At 37.9% G+C, this 21,557-nt stretch overlaps 1 protein-coding gene across 39 annotated transcripts in view; it reads right to left on the bottom strand.

Moving 5' to 3' along the window:
* NRXN3 (neurexin 3) overlaps positions 1 to 21,557 on the bottom strand; it is a 1,348,849-nt gene that overhangs the window by 1,057,695 nt on the left and 269,597 nt on the right. The window lies entirely within an intron of this gene.

The raw sequence follows: 21,557 nt of genomic DNA on the forward strand, positions 1-21,557 counted from the left end.
GATACAGATGGACTCTGTCGCTTGAGAAACTTTTACAGACTGGCAAACAGACTGGGCCTTGCTGCACAGCCAAGCAATTCTATTCTACCATATAATTAGCAACATTACACAGCTGTGCCTGCAAAAGAAATTAATGCAAAAAGAGGCATTTGTGGCCCTTGCTCATCCACCCATGACGCCGACTGAAGGGTCTCTACCAGCTCCTTCTTGCCATTATGAAACAAAGAAGGAACCTCTCCATTGCTGCATGAGAGAACATTTAATGATGGATGAAAGCACTGCATTCCTTTTTCAGAGGCAAACCTGTTCATACATTTCAGGCTATCAGAAGCAGAAGAGGCCCGAGCCTATATGTGAAAAAGTCAAATCAAAGCCCTTGACACTGATTTGAAGGAAGCAGCCATGTTGGTTCTGGTGACACAACAGTAACCCTCTAGTCCCCAAATTGTAACTCAGGAACTATAGGAGAGGAACCAACACTACAGGCAATCTCTACTGACAAACAATTGGCTTCTTTCCAATGAACCATGGCTAGCCTGAACAATCCTAATTCAAAGTAAGAGTGCAGAAGACAATGCTTTTTCCTATCTTTGTAATATTACAAGAGATTTTCCCAACTAACAGCTATTAGTTGCTCTGGTTGGGTGTGGTTCTGATAACTTTCATCTATTATTTCCAGTATTAGTCTCATGATACAATTTAAAGCAACATCCAACCACTGCTATAATGATATAAAGCTTTTCTGTATAGGTGACCTCATTTCAAGCTAAAATTATTTTCACTAGTGATGATTTTTCTCTTATAGTGTCTGTCCTATGGAACAGTTTTTCCCCTGAGATTCAAATGAGCCACACTCTGCTGGCTTTGAAGTCCTGGCTTTTTCATAAAAATTGGGATCAAGATATCAGTTGAGTCCAGTATGCATGTTTTATGATGCATTACTGGACAATTTAGTTTCAAGCCTGCCATATTGTAGTTTATCCTGTTGCATTGTAAATATTCTGGATGCAAAATATGTTCTTATCAATAAGGATCCAACTGCTCACTGAAAATCGTCTTCCAATCTGCTCTGTCACCAGTACTATCCCCCGATGGCTCAGCCTCCCTCCAGCGATGGATTGCTTGAAGAACAAAGCGGCTGCCTTAAGTTTTGTGTTCTCGTCTGCCAAAGCAAAGACAATGACCAAAAAGGGATGATGATGGGGGATCTCCATAAATGGATGTTGCAACAGTCACTATCAACTCAGAACAGCTTTTCAAACATTGAGCCTAATTCATGAGATCCTGTGTGAATCGTGGTTGATAAGGAGCTTGGCATTCCAGCAGCATACACGGTTTTCATGCATAAAATTATAGATTCTATCAGTGAAAAGTCCTCATGCAAATGAGAAAGACCCTTGGCTGAAACACTGAAGACCCAACATCAATTGCTGTGGACAAATGAGATCCCAAATATACTGAATAGGACATTGCGACACTCCTACTTTTATAGCTACCTGCTGTCCACAAGCATCAAAAACTTCAAGTGGAGGCATATACCATTTTATTAACAGACCTTAACAAATTAATAAGCAAAGAAGCAGTCCTTAGAAGTGCAGACAGCCCTACGCTAGATGAAAACGCCCTGATTTATATGTGTTGACACTGTATCCCTCCTTCTCCTTTCCTTGGTGAATGTAGGTGTGAGCACTGTCAATTTTTCCCTTCCCTTCTTCAGCAGCTTCCAGAGCATCATTCCTATTTTTGGAACTGCTGATTGATGCTGACAGGAGGAGAGAGCATAGAAGGGGATTTACTACAAATCTCCCCTCCCTCACACCTTCTGATAACTTGACTGAAGCTTTTCACAGAGGATGATTAGTCAGAGCCATGACAGCTTGCAAGGCTCTCTCAAAGGGGCACTCATAGACTACATATCTAATGAAATTATATAGCAAAGTGTTAGACAGGCTGAACCATGTGCCTCAGGCAACTCCTGCCATTACAACTTGACTAGTGAACCCACTCACTCCTTGCTCCTCTCCCCTACCTCGCTTCAATTTAGTTGTAAAGATTCAGAGTGCATGCTGGCCACTCAGGTCTCAATTCAAAGAAGGTTAGTACTGATGTGACTATTTTTTCATTAGTGAGAAAAAGTAGTCAAATTGGGCATAGCTTGTTTAGAGCTACAACAAATCAAGGGAGCCCACACCTACTCTTTCCAGGTTTATGTCTGCCTCTGCTTCCCTCCCTTTTCCTTGGATCACATGATAGGTCAGGAATGGGCAACCATTGTCTGAAATACCCACAATGGAGGAATGGTTGTGGTACATGACAAAAATTGCAGAAATGGCAAAGTTGACTTGCTTGAATAAGGAAAAGACAACAGTACATTTATTAGTAACTGGAAACCCTTTATGAACCTTTTACTGAAAACAGAAAAACATGAACTTGTGATTTATGAGTTTGACAATTAGAAAGGGTAGAAAGTAGAAAGAAGGGAACCATGATGTACTGTAACTATATAGAGCAGGGCCTCCAACCCCTGGGCTATGGCAGGCGAGAGTGGCGGGTTAGAGTGCATGTGTGCACACACCTCCACTTGCATGGACAGTGGGCAGCAAGCATACGTTCAGCTCTATTTGTGTGAGCGGCTTTCCCGCCGCTCATATGGAACCATCTGCTCTTCACCCCGCCAGTCCACAAAGCTGGAAAGGTTGAAGACTGCTGATATAGAGGATAAAATATAACAACAGCAAAGAAAATCAAAAGCACTTTTTTATTGTATATCTATTTTTATTTTATTTATTGTATTTATTTTTATTCTGTAAAAATCTATTCAATAAAAAATAAATAATTAAAAAGGAGGGGAGCTGCTTCATTCCAAGATACTTCACAACGATCAAGCACAGAAAAAGATGTCAACATATCTCAACAAAACCTCAGGCAAAGTCTCTTTTATGTCAATCCCATAACAACCTGTGTGACAAGTAATAAATTAACTCTTCGAAATGGTTGCTGCCTAGATTCTTGGTAAATCTATTTCGGCTTTTTAGTTTTGGTTTCTTTTTTGTAAAGCCAAAATTGAATCATTTTTGATGCAGAGTGCTTCACCTCTGCACTGTTGATTAAACTACCAGCTGGCTGTCCCTAGCCACTCCCCTCCAAACACTTTTTTTCCTTCTTTCCAAGTAGAAAATAGTAATCATTTGGCATTTGAAATACTATATATTGCACTGCCTTTCAGAAGTCCATAAAAATATTCTAACAAAGTTTTTCTATTCAGGAAAAACATTATTCTCTTTACTACCACTTCTCCCTGGAGTGTTTACAAGAACAACCTGCTCCTTCAATTGTGGTTTCACTTACAAACTGCTGCTAGCATAGGGCATTCTGTTATAGATATCATGAAATGTTTTAAAACAGCCCTGGAGGTTGAAAATGTCCCATGTGTTAGGGACAGCTAAAAGGAGTTGGGGAAGAAATGTTTTTGACCCCCATTTGCTCTCTGAAAGCCCCAATAACAGGCAGATTCCCTATGGGCTGATTAGATAGAAATAAAAGTTGGTTTTCTCCTAAATTGTACTAAATTGTACTAAAGTATTGTACTAAACAATACTATAGGGTCTCTGGAGAAGTAAAAATAAAAATAAAGCTAACTTTTTGATAATTGGTAGTCAATAAATATCAAAGTGCAAGGAAGGAAGGAAGGAAGGAAGGAAGGAAGGAAGGAAGGAAGGAAGGAAGGAAGGAAGGAAGGAAGGAAGGAAGGAAGGAAGGCCTCATTTGCATTCTACTGCATCTCACTCCATCCCTCAGGGAAAGTGGAGCTGCTTGTCATTCTTTTGTCCCTGTTATTTCTGCTGCACTGACTGAGCAGAATGATAAAACAGATGGATGTCCTGATTTTATAGGTCAAGAGCATAACAAAAAGTGAACAATGGTGGTGAACAAAGCATAGACAAGAGAGAGAGAGCAAACAAAGCTCAAACCCTGAAGCAATCTTTTTGAGGGAATTGTTCAGCAGGGCAAAGAGAGAAAAGGTATGCTTCTGTGGCTCCTGGTAGCCTTTCAAATAGGGTGAATAACCCGTAGTTCTAGGATTGCAGGAGACTACTAAAGTTCCTTTTGGCAGTCCCATGAGGCTCGTTTGACATTTCTTTTGAAAACCTATGGGTTATGGTACTTCTTTCTTTAGAGAAAGAAAGAAATGACAGTTACCACGAATGCCAACAAATATATTTGGCATAATTTAAAACTAAAATAACTTTAAAAATATTTACCTCCCCCCTCCTAAAAAAACTCTCAAAGGAGAGACCTGCAAATCAGAATCCTTTCCCAACCATGACAGTCCTACCTACAGTATGTTGGGTAATGGTTTCACCCACAGTAGCACTTGCCTCCTCCTATTGTTATGTGAGACTTCCAATTCTTTTTTTTTTTTTAAGTTCATTTTGGTTCTAAGACCTACTACAACATTGCAAACCAGAGTGAAACCCAGAGCCTTCAGAATCACCTCTGGCATATTTCCTGGCCAATTTGTGAGAGGAAACATGGAACGTATGGTAATTACAAAAATAAATACATTCAAAATACCCCAAATTCAGTCCTGCCTACAAATTGGTATGGTCCCATTCACTTTTCAATCTTCAGCTTTTCCTCTCCTGGATATATTTGAGGAAGGATGCTGAAATGGTGATCTTAGCTTCAGAATCCATTAAAGAATACAGATTATCTAGACCAGGGGTCCCCAACCTTCACAATTTTAAGACCTGTGGACTTCAACTTCCAGAATTCTGGGAGTTGAAGTCCACAGGTCTTAAAATTGTGAAGGTTGGGGACCCCTGATCTAGACTCTTTTGACTTAGGTTTCAGACCAGGTCACAGAACACTTGGTGGTCTTTTGCCAGATACAAAGTGTAACTATCTTGCTTAACCTGGGAAGAAGAATAATAATAATAGTAATTATTATTATTATTATTATTATTATTATTATTTATCTGGAGAAGATAACAAAATACAAAGACCTACAAATAGAAATAGAAAGACTGTGGCAAAAGCAAGCAAGGGTAGTACCAATAGTAATAGGCTCCTTGGGTGCAATCCCAAAACAACTGGAGCACCACTTGAACACCATTGGCATTGACAAATTCGCTGTTAGTCAATTGCAAAAGGCGACCTTACTAGGAACTGCTTCCATACTGCGACGATACCTGTAATACCATCAAACATCCACATCTGCCTATCCCAGATCCTGGGTAAGGACTCAATAGGTAGACAAAATGCCAAATCCAGTCTGAACATCTGGCTGACTGTGCGATAATCAATAATAATAATAATAATAATAATAATAATAATAATAATAATAATAATAATAATAATAATAATAATAATAATTGGAGGTCATCGAGTCCAACCCCCTGCTCAGGCAGGAAACCCTACACCATTTTGAACAAAGGGCTGTCAAGTCTCTTCTTAAAAACTTCCAGTGTTGGAGCATTCACCGCTTCTGGAGGTAGGTTGTTCCACTGGTTAACTGTTCTAACTGTCAGGAATAATTGAGCATCTTCTAACATATGGGGTATCTCTGGGCTCTTCACTATCACCCCTCCTCTTTAGATGACCTGGGAAGGTCATCTATTTATTTGCAGTCAGATGTCATCAATATGCTGGTGATACCCAGTGTCAAGCTTGAGTATAGTCCAGTCAGGTGATGCTATCAATGTTTTGTCCCAATGTCTGGAGAATGGAGGAGTTTGGATGGAGAGAAACAGGGTCAAATTCATCCATGACAAATCTGAATAGCTGGGATGTTTGGACCATCTGGGTCTGCAGGTGTTCCAGCTTTAATTCTGAAGAGGGTTGCATTTTCCTCCTATAGGACTGGTGCCTAATTAGGGGTCCTCATGGTGTCACAGCTCCAGGAAAAACTTTGCTAAAATCCATCTAGTGTGCCAATTATATTCATATCCAGACCAGGAAGCCCACTAGAGAGCCATTCATACTCTCTTCACTGAATTGTTGCAATGTGATTAAGATGGGGCTACTCTTGAAGATATAGTCTCTTAAAGACCAGCTGCAGCCCAGAATGCAGCAGCATAAACAGTTACATGAATTTCAAAGTATGGCCATGTAATACTTCTGCTGCATGAACTGCACTATTACCAGTAACTTCCAGCTACAACTGAAAGATTCCATACAAAATCCTTCTTAGCACAGAGCATGATTATATGTAGGATCCTCTATTCTCATATAACTGCTACCCGTCCTATATGTTATAGCACAGTTGGCCTGCTCTGTGCTTCATTGATTAAACACTGCCACCAGGAAGAGGATCTTCTCCTCTGTTGTACGCTTTCCCTTTGGAATTATATTCCACCAGCGACTCATATTCCATATTTATATAAGCCTATAAAGTCTGGCTTTTTCTCCAATCTTTGGGCCAGAGTGAGTGGCAGAGATTCCTACAGGGAATATTAGTTTATTGGGAATAGCATTATTTTCCTAGATATCTGCTCTTTATTTTGTTTTGATACTTTTATATTTGCTTTATACTTGTCTCAAAGATACTAAATATTGAGCATCAGCTACAGTCATAACAGAGATTTATGGCTTATAAATCCAGTGAATAAATGAATAGATATACAAATGGGAGGGAGGGAGGGAGGGAGGGAGGGAGGAAGGAAGGAAGGAAGGAAGGAAGGAAGGAAGGAAGGAAGGAAGGAAGGAAGGAAGGAAGGAAGGAAGGAAGAAGGTCCTTTGTAAAAAAATCTGAGCAATGCTTTAACATATACTTTTTGATGGCAGTTGGTTATCCCAGCAAATATTTCATCAACAATTGCATTTTTCTCCTACATTGCCTATATCATCCACTGAGGAGAAAACAGACTTTGTAATGTAGAAAGTCTGAAAGTGAAATGATTTCCCACTGAAGGAGGCCCTGGTGCAAGTAAATGACAGGCTCTTGTGAATGTCATTAAACAATAAATCAGTGCTTTTGTTTACTTGGTTAATCCCCTTGCTTTTGAAAAAAAGTTAGTTATTATTAAACAACATAAATCACTTTCTTTTTCAAAAAAGAAAAAAGAAACAATTACATAGGAGTTTATTTTAGAAGGAGGTCTGGAAAGTGATTAAGAGTGGGCAAAATAAAAACAGGAGAACTCATAAAAAATATTGAGTTGCCAATAGATCTTAATAGATATTTAGGGGTGTTTACATTTCCCAGAGCAACATATGATGGTCTCATTCCAATTTCCATGTTTGCCAAACCAAGACCCAATTTCCAGTTTCTTCATCTGACTTTCTCCAGTAGGTTATGAATTACTGTATTTCACTATATCTCCTGCTTAGCTTAGCGATATAAGATTGGAATCATCTGCATATAATTACAGTTATCACCAAACAAATGGATGGTCTCCCTAAGTGGCTTTCATATAGATTTGAAAAGAACAGAGGAAGGCTAAGCTCTGAAGCTTCCCAACACTGAAGTGCCCATGAGCTTAAGTTGGCTTCTCCCAATACCATAACTGGAACTATCCACTCAGAAAGAATGCCCCCAGATTCTAATCTTCACATGAGTTGATGATATTGAATGTCCCAGAGAAATCTACTAGAATGGCTTCTTATTCTTCATTACCATCTCTTTCAAAACCAGTGGCTTCATCTCTTTGAAGAATACATTTATCATCATTCACACCATGATTATGAAGTAATCATTATTGAAGCTGAACATGTAATTTACATGCTGGTAAGGATCTGGTGAGGACTAATCACACTGAATCCTTAGCCACCATGTTACAAAACCTTAAAAAGTTATCCTATTTATGTTCATCTGAATATGGATATACTGTAATTCATAACCTACTGGAGAAAGTCAGATGAAGAAACTGGAAATTGGGTGTCGGTTTGGCAAACATGGAAATTGGAATGACACTATCGTGTTGCTCTGGGAAATTTAAACACCCTTAAATATTCTATTTTGGCTTATAACATTGATTGCACTTGTTGATGATCTCTGGTGGAATGGGGAGAAGAGTGAGACAACTCTCCTGACTTTCCTTAATTTCTCAGTGGTTTTCAAAACCATAACTCATGGTATTGAGTGGACTGACTAGGGAGACTGGAAATAGGACACCATAATGTTGTCCCTTTCCTCCATGGCTGTTTTCAATTGGTGTTGATACTGGAGAGGTTGAGCTTGAAGCCCTGCTTTATATGGCTCAACTCCTTCACTCATTTTATATGAAGCTCTCCAGTGAAATCCTCTTTTGGCATGAGATCAGGTCTCATCAGTATGCGGATTATTCCCAGCTATATATTTTGACCCTCAGTCAATCATTTAATTCTTCCCCAATAGCTGGAAGCTGTTAGGGCCTAGATGGGGAAGAAAATGCTTAAGGTCAGTCTCAGTAAGTGAGTGATTGCAAATACATGGATCATCTAGGACCAAGGATTCCTTCATACTTAGTTCTAAATAGACTGTACTTCCCAAGATGGAATTAATGTGCAAACGGGGGGTATTTCTGCACTCCTTTTAGGCTCTCAGTTTCTGTTCAAAGAGTAGACAGTACCATAGTCAGGAAGCCAATTGCATTTATTTCTGAGCCAGGAAGCTGTTGTCAAAGTCATTTATGCCCTTGATATTTTTAGAATGAATTACTGCCATATGCTGTAAATGACATGGTACTTATGGTATCATGAGCTGTTGTGGGACAATTTTGCTATGCAAACTACAGGGTTACCAGTAGATTTCCCAGCACAATTTGAGATAGTAGGTTTTTACCCAGAAACCCTTACAGACAGTGGTGGGATTCAGCCAGTTCACACCACTTCGGCAGAACCGGTAGCTAATTTTTGTTGCCCAAGCCCAGAATGGACTTCCGGAAGTGGCATCCACACAAAGAACTGGTTGTTCACATATTTGAATCTCACCACTGCTTATAGGACATATACGGTCTTAGTTATTTGAGAAACTAAATGTTTCTCATTGTTTCCATGGACCTTCTATGAAGAGACAGAGGGCATGCTCCAAATCCCATTTTCTGATAGGACCCAGAAACAGGCCTCTCTGTTATAAGAGGCCCTTTGGAATAATTTCATTCCAGAGAATTGAATGCCCCTGATTTTGCTTTCCTTTAAGTGTGTCTTGAAAACTAGGTTATTTCTTCAGATTATGAGATAATGAGTGAGGTTTTTGTGGTTTTTTAATGGATGTCTGTTCTGCCAGGACGAACATACAGATACTCCTCACTTAACAACTCCCAACTGGCCTGGAATTTTGACCATAAGTCATTGCAGTTGTGAAACAGGTCACCATGTGACCTGACTTGATTTTATGAAATTTTTTTACAATAATCATAAAGTGAGTCACTACAGTCATTAACCAAATCATGTGGTGATTAAGCAAATCCATTTTCCCTAATTGGCAGTTTTTGCTAGAAACCCCCCCCCCCCCAAAAAAAAAAAATCCACTGGAAACTGGGAGAAAAGTAGCAAGTTGTAGTCATGTGACCATGGGATGCTGCAACTAGTTGTAAATGCAAGTCAGTTGCCAGGCATCCAAGATACAATCAAGTGATTGCAGAGGTGGGTGCGTGTGGCAGTCGTAACTTTTAAGGGCAGGTTATAAATAGCTTTTTTTGAGTCAACATAACTTAGAACAGTTGTTAAGTGACCGTTCATTATGCAAAGGCTATTTGTATTGTTTTTCTGTTTATGTTGGTTATGTTATACATTTGTTTTTAATTTTGTATACTGCTCAGATTCACTGGTGGGTTGACGGCTTTAGAAATGTGAATTAGAACTAAATGCCTATATAAGGCTAAGAAGCTCTTTTCAGTTCTGTTAGAAAGATAAATTAGACAAAATATCAAGCACAAGATATATGGGAGTCTAGAGACTCAGCAGTATTTATTATTGTCACTGGATCACAAATTCAGTAAGACATCTAAAAAATGAATAGTCTTCTGAAGGTATATTTTGTAAACATACTTCATTTAGCAAGAGGGTACCCTCAAAAAGCAGTGATACTCTTTCTAAATAACAGGAGAAAAATCATATGTATTCCGTACTGTTATTCATCATTACGTTAAAAAAAAACAGATTGATAGCCTAAACTGATTTTTTTACCCATTTATGGTGCAATAGTATGGTCCCTTGGAAAAGATCTCATAGATCTTAGGATTCTGCAAATTTCCTTTTCTACAAACTGAGAAGAAAGCCCATTACTGGAGGAAGACAAATGCCTTCTTCCTTTAAGTAGCATATTTCTGTCACCATTGCTCCTCTGTTGGAAGTAAAAAAAAAAAAGAAACATGTATACTATGACCAGTGGATTTGGATAAGCCTACAGTCCATAAAATGTGGAAATCATTTATTTCTCCAGTATGCCCGAAGGGGAAAATAACTGCCAACCCTCAAGATACTAAGTTAAAATGAGACACCTTACATCATTTCCATAGTAGGTAGTTCTCACTTTACAAAGTAATTGTGCCTCGCAACTCAATTACTACGTCAGCGGTCCCCACCCATAGCAGCTTGGTGGCCTGGCTGCGGAGGGTGAGAGGGGAACTGGCCATGTGAGCAGTGGACTGTGCACTTTCACATGCAGCTCCACTCACGCAAAAGAGAAGAGAAGCCTATGGGGCGTGGTCTCGGCTGCTTCAGGCTTCTCCATGCCAAAAGCTTTTGCAAAGGGACAAAAGGCCTGAAGTAGTATGAGGTCTCTGCCCTGAGGCCTTTTGGCACAGAGAAGCTTTTGGCACAAAGAGAAGCCTTTGGGGACGTGATCTTGTGCTCCTTCAGACTCACCGAGGCTGCCCTAGGCTCCAAAAGCAGATTGGGTGTCCTGTGCAGGCAGCCTTGATGAGCCAATGAAGCTGAGCAGGACGCGCTTGTCCCATTCAGCCTCTGCTCTTACCGCTCCGGTTTTGGAGCATTGGGAGCTGGCGGCTTGGCAGCCCAGCTGGGGGGAGAGAGGAGAACTGGGCTATGCAAGTGGTAGGCTTCACTCACAGCTTCACTCATGCAAGAGAGAAGCCTTTGGGGCACCACAAGCGCTAGTGGGACTGTAAGCACCAGTGCTCTTGTGAGTAGGACTGTGTATGTATGTGTCGGTCCGCCACTCAGGTGTCCTGGTTGTGAATAGGCCATGGCCAGACAGTTTGGGGACTGCTGCACTAAGTGACATAGTTGGAAAGCATGATGTCATGTGACCATGCCAACTTACAATGGCAGTTGCAGCACTTCCAATTGCTGCTGTTAGGCAAATCGTACATGGTCTCAATCGTACATGGCCATTTGCAATCTCTGTCAGGCTTCCTCATTGACTTTGTCAGAAGTTGGCAATGTTAGTCACAAACGGTGATCATGTGACTGAGAGATGTTACAACCACTGTAATGGTGAGCTGGTTGTCAAGTACCTGAATTGCAATCACGACTGTGAGGATGCTGCACTGCTGCAACATAAGGAATGGTTGTAAGTCTTCTTGTTCAGCACTGTTATAACTACAAATAGTCACTGAATGAGTGGTTGTTGAACAATTCTAGCTGCATAATTGGATTGAATTTTGGTAAAGCCCTCCCACAAAATTTCTGTACAACTGCTTTTTATTATAAACATTTGCTTCATGGATTGTTACAATGTAGTCTGACAAAATACAGGTTCTGTAGAACTGCTTTTTATTATAAACATTTGCTTCATGGATTGTTACAATGTAGTCTGACAAGATACAGGTAAAGGGTCATATTAAGACCTATTTCAGTCACGTTTCAGGTCACAATTTAGTACTGAGCCATACTTGATCACTTGGCTGATAATCTATGGCAGAACCGGGATGGCAGTGGTGCATCCATCCTTATGCTCCTTTATCTCTTTACAGCTTTTGATTGTTTCAGTCATGGTATCTTTCTGAGCCAGTTCTATGGATGGGAATTGGGAGCACCATTTTACGGTGATTCTCTTCCTTTCTCTGGGGCTGGTTCCAGTCAGTATTAGTGGGTGGGTGGGTGGGTGTCCTGGTGGAAGTATAAGTTTGGATGGGAAAGAACCATCTCCAACTCAATCCCATCAAGACCACCAAGTGGCTATGGATGTTTGGGCTGCCCAGATCTGGATTGTCCAGATCTGGGGATGCCAAAAGACCTGTGGATCTTTGACATTGAATAGGATGACACTTTATTGATTTACATTAAATTCAGACTACATTATGAGACAAACTGGTTTAGAAGACATAGAAATAAGAATTAAAATGATGCAAATAAATGGCAAAGTTAAACTTATAATAGACTTTGTTTTACTAGATTCAAAACTAGCAAGTCTGGTGAGTATAGCAGTTAAATAAAGACCATGGCACATTAAGACACAATATTAAAGTGCACATAACACACAATCCTTTATCTGTGGACCACAAGCTAAGTAAAAATAAAAAAATTAAAATGCATTTAGTGTTTGTAGAGATACTTCGATTAAGGATTCTCTGTAGCATCATTATGGTATTACTGTAACCCGTGGATAATAGCACTTTCTGTAATCCAGTATTTAACTGTAGGATTTCTTATTTCCTGAAATACCATACCATATCTTAAGAATTGATTGAGGGTTTTGTAGCTCGCTTAACTCAATTTTAACACTTTTAGCGTGAGGGCATACAGCCTGAAATTGATAAAACTTTCCAATTGCTCATCATATATGGCAGATAGGCTTACTGCCCATAATAGCAGATACCATGACAACTGTGTTTGCAAAGAGGATCTATAGTTAATGGACTGTTTCCCTGTGGAAACATATATCATTGCCCTTGTAATAATAAAAAAATAGTTACACTTCAACAATTTGCATACATGTCTATTCTAACGTTATAAATGCAGTTTCTAGCACTAAATAAAAAATCTTCAGTTGAATTCTATAAAATAAACATAGGACATTAGTTGACAATAGTTCATTAGGAATTCTTAAATCAGGATCTCAAACCATAATACAATATTGGTATGAAAATGCACATTTGTGCTAATTAAGATTTGGCTTCTATGCCTGAATTCACAAATCACTAATAAAGCAAAGTAAGGACTTTGTTCAGTTTTAAGAATCTGAACTGTGCAGTTACAACATGAGCCTGAGTGGTAGGTTAAGATGTTAGACAAGGAATAAAGAGATTTACGTTCAAATCTACTGCTAGCTATGGCCAAGGCACTTTACTACTTCCCAAGTTAATATGGATTGAGTCCGCTATATATAAAGCCTTGAATTTTGAAGGTAAGGCATAATATAAAGAGAACAAATAACAAAGATATCTCGAACATATGGAAGAATAACATTGGTACATATATGCATCTATGTATGTACAGTATATATGTATGTGTATATGTATGTGTGTGTGTGTGTGTACACACAAGTACATGCCATGCTTATTATACCAATGGATGCACAAACCAGGGTAACACTTAATAAATATTGGCAAACTGTGGAATCACATGACCTATGAATGTAATCAGTCTGGTGAGAGATTAATTTCTGATATTCTACTTTTCATTTTTTGAGCATAAGCTTTCCGTGAGATCAATCAAAAAGAATACTTTCAAACCCCAGAACAAAGAGGCAAATGTTACATATTGAAACATGGGGCTTTTCTTTCTCCCCCAGAATATCTGCATCTCGGTGAGGTCTAGATACGTGTCCAAATCCATAACTAATCTTAGTTCCTTTATCCTAATTGCCTAGGAAAGAAGAAGCTTCACACAAATACCCATTCATATATCCAGTTCTCTTATTCGAGACAACACAATCTGCCCAAGAATCCTAAGAGCAGACAGGCAGATGACAGCACCAAGGGCTTATTTAGCCTCCTTTGAGAATTGTTCTAAAAGTTGCTTTCCAATTAAATGATAAGCCAAAGATTTGGAGAAATTGATTCTCATTTCCTTCAATTATAGCCTTAATTTACTCATTAGACATAATTATTAAATTTGCGTACAATGATTAGATAAATTTTAGTTATAAGAGATAAAGAAGAACTTTTGAGATATTAAGTGTCTTTCCCCATAAGCAAGCTGAAATTTCAGGAAACCACACTCTCTTTGGTATGAAATTACATTCTTTAGAAGAAATGGAGATCTAAAAAAAAAAAAAAATGGAGTACACACTGCCCATGATTATAGTAGGGGTGGGTGGGAACAAAAAAGACAGCCAGGGAAACTGATCCAGGTCATTTTGAAATCTAAGGTAGAACAGAGTTTCCCAACCAATACAAAAATTCATTTCCAGTACTTTTGGAGGGCAACAAACTTGGAAAATCAAGCTAATTTGATGCATGCACAAAACCTCCACAGAAAGATAGATGGATTTCTGAAGATATCTCATTTTCGTACACAAGAAGACAATGCATTTATCATGTCAAATAAAATAGCTGTACTACAAAGGCCCAAGATTTATATTCCTTCACATCTCCCTCACCATGACACTCAAATAAAAGTTTTTATAAAAAAAGAACAGTAATCCAAAAAAACTAAAGTTGACATATATCCTATTAAAATCTATTTTACTTAAGCACATTAAACTGCTTCAGGATGTTGCTCTTTACACAATATAAATAGTAATTGTCCTTTATAAATCAAATCACACAAGACACATGTAAGAAGGAAGGCTTCAAGGAGCCTTCCTAATGAGTTCCAACTCCTGACTGCAATAATTTTGCATAACAGACTTCAATGCCTCGATTTCTATTTGTATACAAGTGTGCAATAATGTTTATCAGAGCTCAGAGTAAAATGCAGGGAGGCAGAAGCTGTGAAGATAGATAGCCAAATGAATGGCCAACTAGAATAGGAAATTTGAGGTGCTCAGAAACATATTTGGTTAGATACAAGTAGAATCAGTTTATGAAACTGAAATTTTAAAGAGCATTTTACTGAAACTATTGTTGATAAGCAAAGCTAAGAAAGGTTTTTGCAGAATTTTGGCCTTATTAAGTATATGAAAGCCATAGTAGCAAAGCACAATCACAAATCACCAGAAACTTCATGGGTGGAACATTCTTTTTTTTTTTTTAGAAACATGACAGTCTTGTTAAATAAAACACAGTGCTGAGGGTCTTATTTGAGCAACTTGTGATCTACCTTGCAAGGTTCTCCATTGACTTTCTCTCTGCAAGCTTCTGAGGAAGGAAGTTGCAAGTGCAAGCTTGCCACTATGTTCCTGCCATGAACCATGATCACATGATCTCCATTTACTTTTTTCTTGCAGCTTTCCAGGCTTCCCCATTGACATAAGGCAGGGAATGTTGTAAATGAAGATCACCATGATCATATGGCAGAATGATGGCAATGCTGAACAGCAGCAGTAGTGTGGCACTGAAACTTCAAGAACTTTCTAAAATTTCATTCCCCCAGGTCCTGGCATTTTGTAAGTTGGTCCATTTGAGATTTCTTAGTTGATAAAGCTTTGTCCTATGATGCACCATTTCCTCCAGTAAAAGGTTACAGCACAAAAGTTTTAGTAGTATGTTCTAATAGTGGTTGCACTCAGGTAATATATATGAATATGCTTGAATATTATTTTAGTAAGAAAATGAAAGTAAATAAATAATTTTTTCAATTACAAAATTACAAAATAATTTTACAAAAGAATCACTGAAAAGGAATTATTTGAGCTTTTCTCTCCCTCTTTCTTTCCTTTTTTCTGAAAAGAATAACGATTATGACTTCTCTTAATTTCCCCTTTTAAAAAATAATGAAAGTGAAATGGAGGTGGAGTTGTGTCAGAATAATTGATGGAAAAGGAAAAGACTAAAGTGAAGGGGAGAGAAAAGGCTGCTATGTATCTTCTCCACTTTTGTGAGTCAGTTAATTTAATTAGAGCAGTACTATATAAATATTCCCATTGTTTTAATTTCTTCTGACGCTTTTTCTCCTATTCCATTTTTTTTCTATTGAAAGAAATTTTAAAAAGAAGAAAGGAAGACATAACCTTGTCTTTGGAAATACTACACAGAATCAATTTGGGCCTTATACATAACCTCTACAATGATGCATACATCTCTGCCCGGTATATATTTTCAATCATATACAGTATAGCATCTTGAGTATATATAGAGCAGGGGTGTCAAACTCGCAATGTCACGTGATATGTCACAATGTATCATGACTTTTTTTCCATTGCTAGCAATGGGGTGGGCGCAGTGGTGGGATTCAGCTGGTTCACACCACTTCAGAAGAACCGGTAGCTAATTTTTTGTTGCCAGAATGGACTTTTGTAAGTAGCATCCACACAGAGAACCAGTTGTTCACATACTTGAATCCCACCACTGGGTGGGTGTAGTTTCGGCATGATGCATCGGCCCTGATTGCATTCGGCATGATTGACACCCCCGATATATATAGAGAAATTCTAGCCATAAAAAGTCAAGAAAGACTTTAGATAAATGAGCTGATATTGCAAATAAAAAGAAATCTATCTATCTATCTATCTATCTATCTATCTATCTATCTATCTATCGCTACTCATCTCAATAAGTGACTTTGGATGGTATACATCATATAATAATAAAAATCACCTACTGCAAAATCAAGCAATCAAGCATGCTCTGCATAATAGCTTCAGGGCTTAAATATTTTGACCTCTCTTTTCCACCCTTACAATGACAATAGGTTACTTGTTACTCATTTTTTGGCCTTGGGTACGAAACTGTACTATATTTTGATAAAGATCTCAACTTCTGTATTTCTGGCCTTGCCAATTTCAGCCAGCTTGCTGAAACTTAGTTTGCGTAGAATAGTGTAATGATCCTTTTGGGAAAAAAATGAGGTTTGGTTATGGCAGTGGCATATTGGCCGAATTGTGCCTGTTTGTTCAGTAATGTCTTTATGATTAGCAGGAAATGCCGCATGGGGCATGAGTATGTCTAAGACTTAACCTATCCTTTACTGTAGGGGTCCCAACTCCAACTACTGGGTTGTGATCTATTCATGGGCTGGTGCATATGCATGCATGCAGCTCAACTCACACGTGCAGTGAGCCAGTGCACATGTGAATGCGTGCAGCTCAACTCATGCAAGCAGCAAGCGTGCACAGCTCAACTTGCAGTTGAATTGTGTGTGTATGCATGTGCACGCCAGCCTGACACTCACACAGCTCGGTTCCCTTCCCCCCCCCCCAGTCAGTCCGCCAAGCCACAAAGTTTGGGGACTTCTTCTTTACTGTCTTATTTAAAAAATGCCATGTAATGCCTCTACTGATCAAAGACATAATAGGTGGCAGAGATAAATATCTGTGTTCCTGTCTGACTATGTCACACAGAAGATTCTGATATTGTGTAAATAAAATGAAACGAAGAAAAATAAACACATGTATCTGTGAAATGAAAAGGGAAAGATTTCAATGAAGGTATTCTGATCTTATGGAGGGGAGTTCATGAATATATTTCAGAAAAATGACAACTGAAATCTAGTTTGTTGTGGGTACATAACAAAAATATGTTGTGGGTACAGTATGAAAGTAGGAATTTGTAAGCTGATCACAGTCGAATGAATACTGGTAACAGAAAAAGTGGAAATGAGCCTTGGGAACAATCGTGTAGTATTCTCAATGAATGCAAATAAAAGAAAAAATTATTCTGCTGATGGCATGAATGGATGAGTAGGAACAACATGAGACTGCAGAAAAAGTGATGCAGCCTTTCAGAGACTGAAGAACTGAATGAGAACGGTGACTTAGCATATATTTAGAGAAAATTTTCAAAAACAATTGGGAGAAAAAAAGGGGCTTGAATTTAAGTCTAGAGGTGTCTTCACACATTTCCCCAAAGCAAAAATGGTTGTTTATTTTTCTTTCAATTATCATATTCTGAATGGTCAATCATCCTCTTTCACAATGAACATGGATGTCCAGTCAAATTCAATTTAAAGATAGATCCATAGAAATGAAACTTGGGGTCCTGAAATTGACTATCACCCATTAGCATTTTGAAACCGACTGAGCAATTCATTTTAAAGTCACTACATTGGGAATAATTTTATTGAAATTATGGTAATCACTGCCAAATTTGCATCTATAAATATAAATATATACCATACCTAAATTAATATATGTAAAATCCATCATTTGGAACACTCTTTCTCTGCTTTTCTAATGTTGCACAAGTAGCCCCCCTATCTTCAACATCAGGCTCTCTTTTCTTCCTCCAAGCAAGTGTTACACTCCATTAGGTCCTAGGAAAGGTCATGTTACGGCTTGTATGATTAATTATATTCTCAGCCTTTATTAAGTCTGCAGATTGGCAGTCCAGAAGGAAAGCAACAGAATCAGAAGGAGAAACACTTGGAGCCAGCAGGATCTATCTGTGCACTGTAGTTTGTGACTGAGCAGCTGCTGTGTTGACTTTTTTCTGTCAAAACAGGATTATGTTAATGAATCTCTCTCTCTCTCTCCTCTCCTTCAACCTTCCAACACCTGCATTTGGGAAATTGGAAAGTAGTTCAATACAGAGAATTCAGGTCAGGTTGAGGTGTAGTTGGCCCAGACCTGCTCACTCTACAGTAATCCTCAATGATTTCAAAGGGGTTTACATGGTTCAATGCCATATGTATGGGATTACACTGTGAATATTTTTACTTACACATCTGCTGCTGTTTCTCCAGGGAGCTCTGTATAACATAAAAAAAAAGAATCCATAGAATTTGTCTTTTAGCAGCCTTAACTATTTGAGAAAGTGACTGGAAGTATGAGGGAGATTTTCACTATTCTTTTTAATTAATTCTTTTTAATTAGAACCACCAGATTTGAATTGAGTTGCAAAAATCTAGATAAGCATCTTCTGTCATACTTAGCACCTTTTATCTTTATCTTTTCTTGATTTTATTGTAATCTCTTTATTTGATACTTTGAGTGAATGATTCAGGATGGAATGAAGCAATGAAATTGAGGCCTGGGCAAAGAACCAGGTCTTCACAGTTCTTCTAAACAATAACACAGTGAAGTCCATCTGTGTGAACTTTGTTCTGGAGTATAGGCAATACTATACAGAAGGTATGCTTCTTGGAATCTGATAGATAACATTGAAAGTCGGATAGCATACAAGTTTCAGATTATTATTATTACACTCATTGCATGATTCAGTTAAAAGGCTCTGATTCATTTTCTGTTCTGAAATAATATCAAATCTTTATTTACAGTCAAAGACCACACAGAAATAATAATATACACTTGTAGGCATAAAGAGACATACTTGACTACTCTGTAGGTGTTATGTGTGTAAACTCCCACTCCATTCTACCTTACAAATGTAAATTTCCTTGCATCTTTCTCCTCCTCCATAAAGTATGCAGGCTGCTTCTCCTAGAGTCAATATTTGCATATAGGTCCTGGCCATTCCTAGAAATTTCAGCATGCTTACAAATGCCAGATGGTTCTAGGTGTCACACCAACAATTGTTTAAAAATAGCAGAACAACACAGGATGGTAGGCCAGAAGTCTGATGACACTATTCTAAAAAAAAAAAATCTGTCGGTAAACCTTGATATACATCATTGCCTTGGCACAAATCATCTTACTCCTGTCATTTTTAAGAGGGTTGAATTTACTGCAGTTTCTCAAGGGTGCTATACAACTGCCCAAGCCAATATCATTGCTGAATCACTTGCAGATAAGATTAGTCTTTAAATTTCAATATTGCCACAATCATCACTGGCACTGCTACTCTCCTCCTCCTTCTTCTTCTTCTTCTTCTTCTTCTTCTTCTTCTTCTTCTTCTTCTTCTTCTTCTTCTTCTTCTTCTTCTTCTTCTTCTTCTTCTTCTTCTTCTTCTTCTTCTTCTTCTTCATCATCATCATCATCATCATCATCCAGGCACAGAAAATAATCTGCTATCATCAATATATCCAGACAGTTCCTCTTTGAAGTAAAGGAAAAAAGAAAAACAGCTTGTTGGTAAAGGGACAAATAAAAAGCCCAGATAACTTTTGTGTTTGTATGTGTGTGTTTGTTTGTGTGTGTGTGTGTGTATGTGTGTGTGTGTGTGTGTGTGTGTGAGAGAGAGAGAGAGAGATCAGATAAAAGCCCAACAGAACAGATGCTCCGAGAAGATTAGAAGCATACAGATTAGTGGCCCCAATTGCAAAAAAGTTAAAATAATCATCACCATTAGCTGCAGTTTTGAGCTTCTAGAATAATCAGACATAAGAACTGTTGTCCCACTCTCTCAATCTTTGCTCCAAGTACTTAATTCTTCTTGTTCCTACTATTATTCCTTATTTTTCACTACACTTGTTTTAGAAAGATCATTTGAAGGATTTTCCATTACAAAGCAGGATCAGCTTTGTTTTCCAGATTTAAGGCTAATTCACACATTTTAAAAAAAATGTTGATAAAGGTCTCATCATTTCTAGGTCTTCCTTGGTTGATGTTTCTATAAATATGTCCTCAGGTGAAATGAACATACAGCCACTGATTTCTAACAGTGGTAACTTTAGCTGAAATCCATGATTTTATCTTACCATATTTTGCTCAGAAAGTGGGTAGCACATATATTTTCTAAGTATAAAGCCATATAAATTGTAATCAATTCAGAATTTAAGTTCTGGCCTTGTGGTTAGGAATCTCTCAAAAAGAAATGAATAAATTTTTCCAAAGAAGCAAAGTAACAAAATTAATGTATAAATATATAAACTTCAAATGAAACAATTATTAAAATTAATAAAATACTCAAACACAATTAATTCTAGATATTGTTTTGAAACTTCCACAAGACAGTCAAAATTTGTGATTTAACATTATCTAATATCTATTTGATTGACTTATCAATAATTTAAGAGCATATTTAACTCATCTGCTACTGACCAAATTGCATTTAATATTTACAACTAGGCTTCCTGTTTGTAATTGTGATCAGTCAAATGTTCTGAGTCTATTCTTTTCAATATAACATTTCATAGCAGTTCAATTTACGACCACTAGCATTCTCACAATTTTTATCAAATTAGTTATCTAATTATTTTTATTAAAACACTTTTCTCATTAGATGGATGGATGGACAGATAGGCAGACAGACAAGCTGGAAGATATGGATAACAACTTTGTATATTTTATTTATTCAGTTGCAAATAAATGGGATATTTTGATTACAATCTGTTATTTGTATAAAATGATAATTGGCTTGCCTCTAAAATTCATATGCAATACATCATTCTCTATACATGATCAACTTGAATTTTACTGAATGTGGTATATAAGTCTTGATTCTGAAGCTGCTGACATAGTGAGCCAATTATCTGAGACTTTCAGCTTCAAATGACACCTCAGAACCACTTTTCAATAAGTAAGGTTGCAGTACATCAGGTATGCTTAGCTAAATCTTGAGATGATCTTCTCACAAAGCTACTATTAACTTTAAGTGGCTTCTATGAATCTGGAAACTGCTCAGTCCACATTTCCAGACAGAACACAGCCAAGTGTTCAGTAGCCTTCCTTACACTGGCAGTCTTGATATGATTAGTTGCATGTAGGATATAGGCATTCCTCCTCAAAAATACTAAGCTACGTCACAGCATCTGTCTGAGATTCTCTGCAAAGAAGAGGTATGATTAAG

Source organism: Crotalus tigris, unplaced genomic scaffold (assembly GCF_016545835.1).
Source record: "Crotalus tigris isolate CLP2741 ecotype Arizona unplaced genomic scaffold, ASM1654583v1 scf7180000018371.15429387391:27106975, whole genome shotgun sequence".
NCBI classification, from domain to species: Eukaryota; Metazoa; Chordata; class Lepidosauria; order Squamata; family Viperidae; genus Crotalus; species Crotalus tigris.